This window comes from Nicotiana attenuata, chromosome 7 (assembly GCF_001879085.1).
Source record: "Nicotiana attenuata strain UT chromosome 7, NIATTr2, whole genome shotgun sequence".
NCBI lineage: Eukaryota > Viridiplantae > Streptophyta > Magnoliopsida > Solanales > Solanaceae > Nicotiana > Nicotiana attenuata.
The window spans coordinates 47,167,046-47,172,390 of NC_031995.1; the positions used below are offsets into that span (position 1 = coordinate 47,167,046).

A 5,345-nucleotide genomic window follows, 5' to 3' on the forward strand; every position below is an offset into this window, starting at 1 on the left:
ATTATTAATATTAACATCTTTATCATATGGCTCAATAGGGAACTAGAAACATACTTGAATATCATTTTACAGGAAGAATAACGTAGACATCTTTAACTGCTAAGAGTAGAAACACTTATGAAATAGCATTACGTTTACGTATCGTTACTTGCATCATGCCAAAAGAAAGAAGGATTAACCTTAACATAACTGGATTAGGGAAAAATTTGTATAAAATTGCAAATCTATATATGCAAATCTTTAGTATGATTCATGCGTACAATTGTTGGCTGCCCTTGAAGACAAACAGCGAAATTAACATCACCAAATATTGGATGAAATCAACCATTATTTCTCGAAAATAACAGCTCCTCCATTTACACCATTATAATGTTTATCTCAGTATAATCACATAGAAGGATTGCACGAAGAAAATAAGAAAACCAAGAACTAAAGAATTGTTATCTAATTTCACACTTTTCAATGTTTAAGCAAAATTAAAGGCAATCCATCTTCCAAACTCATGTCTTTTTTTTAACTTTTTAACTATATAATAAGTAAAGGTTCTTCGTCGTCCTGATGGATTTTACGTAAATAGAATCTAAAGTAAGGGCAAATAACACTTCGTTCTTCATTTCTTTTCCACGTATTAAATTATGGTCTTTTCTTCACATTTAGTTGCCTTATTTTCTTTCTTCTTCACCTTCTCTCTGCTAGCTCGCTCTTTCTCTCTTCGACCTCTTCCATTTTTAGTATTTTCTACTGGATTTCGACCTCTTCCCTTTACCAATTCTTTTTTGGTGTTATCGATTACTTCTCGTTACGGAGAAATTGAGAAATGGCTGATTCCTTTATTTGGCTATGGACGCAATCAGACCAGTATCTTGGCTTGGCAAACTTTAGATGGTATGTGATTTGAGGCTTTTCTATCACATGCAACAAGTTCTTTTGCAGTCATTATGTGGTATCCTTCTCTTTGCCCCTTTAGGAACACAGACTGAGCCTCGATATTGCAATTGGTCCTTGTGAACGTTGTTTGGTCGAAATCCATTTTTATTTTTTATGAATTCAGGCATTGATGGAAAATAAACATTACTTATTTATTTATTTTATTATTCAATTTTGTCGGTAAATCCATTATAGATTTCCTCGGGTATGGAGGTTTTGCATCCAGATTGCTAATTAAAATGTGGGTCTACTTGTTTACATCTTTACCCTGTTCATATTTTGTGATTTTTAGATTTTCAATACATGATATTATCATATTTAATTGGAATATAATGGTCTCCAAATTTTTATTTTACAGGTGAAAATTGCTCAAGTTGGGGAAGAGGGACACCGCGTCGACTGTAAGAGATTCTAAGCTTAGTTATATTGTTAAATGTTCAAGCATACTGTATAGATGCGTGTACTTTAAGAATAAATTAAATGTTAAAATTACAAAATTTAGACCTTACCATAGAAACTTTATGAAACGCTTGAAAAACAGACACCTAACAATAACAAGAATATAGGCGAAGCACAAATATAGCCGGGGGAATATTCATATCTAGGTGCCAAAGATAGTGAAAAAAAAAAACCTTAGGCGATGTATTGTATACAGAAAAAAGGAACCTGAATGAAAGACAACACTTTTAGAACAATGTTAGGTAGAATGTGTGCGAGATCTATCTGAAAATTCTACTGCCTAACTATTCAGATCGATACATTCTTCCTTTGAACCTAACGTCATGATTCCAGACTTTATTAAGGACAAACCTTCTTCTTCTTCGGGGACAAGCCTTCTAACACATTACTGAAGATCCCTGGTAAATGAGACTAGCTCTGTTTTTCGAATAGTTTTGTTGTTCTTTTCTACATGCATGTGTTTATCATTTGGGTATTAGGTGAATTGGGTAACCAACACAATTTCTCTGCACCAAGATGTTTGATTTTATGACCGAAACCGTTGGATAACTATTTTTAGTTTTTTACTATTCCTTGTTTGACAGGTGTTGTACAACAGATGATTTCTCAATTTCTTTTACTCTTTCTGGTCATTACTCAATCTAGGTGTGAGCTCATTGAGATGGTGAGTTTCCTGCAATCTTTCTTTGTCTTTTGCACTCTCTCTTGGTAAAGATCAAAATTTGGATCTTCACTCCTTCAAAGTTTATCCATCTTCCTTCTATTTGAATCTGATGTATGCTTTCTGGTTTAGCGAGTTATTTGTGAAATTTTTTTATCGCACTTGTTCTGTTGGTAATCACAATCTGATAAGTACATTATTTTGAATAATCTCGTGCTAGAACTTTTATATGTATGCCAGTAATTGTGCATGCTTTACACATGTATTTTTTTTTTCTTGTTGAATTTTATCTTTTTGCTAACAACTAATCAGTTCATTATCAAACCGTCTTACTGAAAATCCAATTCACCAGTTTGTGCTTCAACATCTTATGGTGGAAAGGATCAAAATTTGAATTGGTAGTATAAGGATTCGTAATTTCCCGTTTTTACTAAATAATAGCTTACTCTTTTGCTCAATTGTCCATTAAATGAGATGGATAGTGTGAGCACGTAATTTTTGCCCTAAGCAAATTAATTCCAAAAGTTTCAAATAATTGATTTCTTTATTATTTTACAATTTTTGTGAATTTTTGTGTGAATTTTGGTGTTAATTGGTTGCATTTTAATACGAAAATACAGGAAAATACGCACATGCATTTAGGGATTTTTATTTTTACAAATTTAGTATTAATTAGGTATTAATTAGATTTAGAATAAAGTTTAAAGAAAACTTGCAAAAAATAGGCTGTTGCGCTCTTAATTGTTAATTGTTGCGTTTTATTTCTAAATAGAGTTTTTTAAGTAATTTTAGGAAGTTTAAATAGCTTAATTGAGTCTTTGTTTTGTTCTAGCATTTTTATAAAACCAGAAAAAATAAATAAATACTAAAATACCAAAATAAATAAATAAATAAATAGAATACAAAAGCAAGAAAACAAAATCAAAAAAAAGGAATTTGGGCTAAATTCACCCCAGCCCAAATCAAAGCCCAAAATTTGCACACTTGAAACCTGTCCAAAACTAGCCCAACTGCCCGGTCCAAAAGCTCTTAAAACGACGTAGTATAGGGGAGAAACTACGTCGTTTTGAAATAATGTTAGACCAATTAATCGTGGCCCTCCGTTCCCCATCATCTAACGGTCCTCATTAGTCCAAGGGGTTTAATAAAAGTGTCCGAAAAATTGTATGAACTCAAGAACACTTATCATCTTCCTCGTACAACTGTAACACCACCACCGTACCCCACCGTACCTCACCGTACCCCGCCGTATCTCCACCCTCTTGCCACCGTCCGCCCGGCCGGAAATACCGCCGGCGGCGGCGAAGCTCCAAATCACTCAAAAATTACACCCCTCAATCCTCTCATCCTCCTCTTTCCAACCCCCAACCTAGTTTCCCTCAAATCGTAACCAAAATGCTCGAATATTAGATCAAAATTTCCGGCCAGGATACCACCTTTACCAAACCCCACCAAATTTACACCATAAGACCACCACGGCCTCCTCTATCAAACCCCCAAGGCCCTGATCCTCAAAAATGGCCGGAACTTCTCGAATATGGATTCAAAGTTTCCGGCCAAAACCCTAATTGCCCCAAACCTCTCCAAATTAATACTACGCGATCCTTTCGTCTTCCTCATGAGGAATTCAGTGTCAGTGGTGGTCGAATGTCACCGGATTGGTTCAAACGTCAGATCGGAGAGTGGTAGAGTCTCGAGCGTCAGTTAAGTTTGGTTCTCCTTTCTTTATTTTGTTTAGTTTGTTTCTTGTTCTCATACTTGTTAAACCTCTACTCCGATACGCATTTAATTTCCGTTAATGTTTGTTTTGATTTTGTGCCTGGTTATTAGTCTGTTGTGATCTTGGTTAGCTATGTGTTAGTGTGATTTTATCAGAATAAAATTTATTAAGTAAGATTTCCTTTCTTCTAGTTTTCTATTAGGGTTCTCAGTTCTTTCTTGTTTCATGTTATTAATTTAGAAATTTTAATTAGTTCTAGGTCTGTTTCTGATTTGCTCGTTAATCCGGGCTAGTTTAAGTCTTGGTACTGATTTTGTGAGAGTCAATTGACTAGTAGTCCCATTATTTAGTTTGGATCCGGCCTTGAAATTGATTTTTTGGCTATAACTGTTTTAAAATTGCTTGACTGTGGTTCAAAGTAAGAGGGTTTAGTTAGCCAGTAATTCCAAGGGAATTTCAGGGGTAGCTTGGGTATAGAAAAGGGTAGTTTTATTAGGAATGGTAATTGTAAAGGTAAGGGAAGGGTAGTGTGGGAATTGTAATGGGTATAGGACCTTCTAGAACAAGACTTTAGTGTAGTTTTGGTGAAATAAGTGTTGTTACTTGGGTAATAAGTCTTAGAAATGAGGGACTAAGAAACTAAATAAGAAAGGGACTAAAAAGAAAACTAAAATCTGAAGTTAACCTTAGGTTTTGCCTATAAAAAGGCACATACACTGCCTTGTTCAACAAGTTAGAGGGGACCTCTGAAAATTTCAAAGAAAAATCTGAATCCTGAAGTTCAAGTTACTTTTAGATCTCATTTCTGCAAAAAATCAAAAGAAAACATACAAAAAAAAACGAAGCCCAGTAAAAGAAGACACTGCTATATTGTTTTAAGATTGGTCTTGTTTTCTAATCTAATTTTGCTCAAATTCGAGATCAAATCAGTATGTTCTAAGTTATTTCTAGTTGCTGAAGATCAGAAATCTCCTCCTAAGTTTAGTTTCAATTCGTCTTGGTTCAATCTAGTCTGCTACGTGGTTATTGGAGTCGTGTCCTTCATATCTCGATTCTGGTCTGTTTCTGTTATTGCTGGACTGCGTACGAGCTAGTGCTTGGCTATTAGCTGCTACTGCTTACTACCGCTGACTTCTTCCTCTTCCATTTTTGGTTCAAATTCCAGGTACATGCTCAAATTCGGCTTGATGTAACTATAAATGGAGATGAAATAAAGAGATGCTTGCACATTTGATTCCTATATTGTACTTACTTTGGTTGTTATGTAGTAATAGCTAAGTAGATATGAAAGTTTAAGATGATTTGATTCTAATTTGTGTACGAATGAACTTTGGACTGTATAACATGGACTGTTCCTAGACTATTTCGGACTGTCGTTAGATTACTTTGGGCTGTTTTGATAATAGATTCGAACTAATTTATGTAGGTTTAATATCTTGGATTAAGTGATAATACGTGATCATATCTTGTACAATAAACATTAGACCATTGCGAGATTTATGCTAGTTTAAATCCTTGGATATCCTCTAAAGTTTGTGTCCAGTTTGTAAAAAGCTAAATGTTCAATTTTACTCACTG

At 34.5% G+C, this 5,345-nt stretch overlaps 1 long non-coding RNA gene across 2 annotated transcripts; it reads left to right on the forward strand.

Annotated features, from left to right (window-relative positions):
• LOC109229039 lies at positions 640-5,130 on the forward strand. Of its 2 annotated transcripts, none has more exons than XR_002068496.1 (4): positions 640-885; positions 1,286-1,787; positions 1,971-2,050; positions 4,933-5,130. It is a non-coding gene; the product is annotated as an uncharacterized LOC109229039 (long non-coding RNA). The 2 variants fall into 2 exon arrangements; XR_002068495.1 differs by having other exon boundaries at positions 646-885; positions 1,286-1,328.